The sequence below is a fragment of the Eutrema salsugineum genome, unplaced genomic scaffold (assembly GCF_000478725.1).
Source record: "Eutrema salsugineum unplaced genomic scaffold, Eutsalg1_0 scaffold_6, whole genome shotgun sequence".
Classification (NCBI taxonomy): Eukaryota; Viridiplantae; Streptophyta; class Magnoliopsida; order Brassicales; family Brassicaceae; genus Eutrema; species Eutrema salsugineum.
This window is the reverse complement of record NW_006256547.1, coordinates 10562975-10564257: the sequence shown is the minus strand read 5'-3', so window position 1 is coordinate 10564257 and position 1283 is coordinate 10562975.

The following is a 1283-nucleotide window of genomic DNA, read 5'->3' as shown; positions in this document are numbered from 1 at the left end:
TTTATTTTCCTTTGACCTTTATTTTTAATTTCCATTGCTTTGTTTCTATTTCATTTAATTTCCAGCTTTTAATACAAATACAAAAGACAAGCAGCACTCTCCAGCATGATAGGTACTTTTAAACATTTCAACTTTTCTATTTTCTTTACCATTCTTTCCAAGATTTATTACACTTGGGACAGTGTGAAATAAGTCTGGGGGAGGATGTTCATCCATTACTAATGAAATTTGATTTGTTTTGAGTTTCTTTTGGACACATAAAATATTTTTAAAAAAGTTTTTCAAAAAGTTTTATATAAAATTTTTCCCAGCAACTTTTTTCATAAAATTTTTCAAAAATCGTTTTCAAAATGTTTTAAAAAAGTTTTCAAACCAGGAACACAATAAACAATACTATGATGAATTAGACCAGTGTGCTTCTACGTTATTTCCTCGTTTTTTGGTTTTTTTTTGTGATTTAGACCTAGACTAGGCGGTAGCTAGAATACTTGCATTACGAAATCCCACCAGAGGAATTCTATTCATGGAGATTTTTTCTGACAGGATATACTAGCTCATTTTATCTGGACTTAATTTTGACTAAATTTTCTCATTAAAGCATTAGATCAGGGAAACGAATCATACATTCGAGACTCCTTTACCCTTTTGCCACTCTTTGTTGATCCTGAATGTCTATTTCATTTTTAGCTAGTTCCCCACTGAATCTAACCTCTTTCAAACCACATGCACTCTTGTTTTTCATTACCCTATATGCAGATATGTGCAAAAACATCAGAGAGAAAGAGGATCAATGCGGTTTTCAGTCACTGAAGGCGAAGACCTGCGATTTCATTGGAATGATTCAACAAAAGGAGAAAACTCAGTTTGCCTTGGAAAAACTTCAAAATCTTGGTACAATTTTGTCCCTTAGACTCTCTCTCTATAAAAGGTTATTTGCCCTTCCCAAAAAAATTTGAAAAACAAAAATTCAAAAAAAAAAAACCTTATAGAGTCTAGGAGGACAGAATTTTATCCTTGAGGCAAACTTGTTTCGATTATATGGAATTTTGGAGATCATTTATCTGATTCCCGGAAAAGATCTAAATATGGTGGAACAACTGTTTACAACAAAGGAGGAAGATTATGCAATAACATTTGGCAAAGGAGAAGTGACTGAAAATCTGCGGTCATCAATAAGTCCTTCTCTCTCTTGCCGTTTTGCATAATATCTTGCATCCTCCATATCTTCAGGTAACCCGAAACATTTTAACCCTACCAACTAAATAGCCTTTAACGCCAATCGC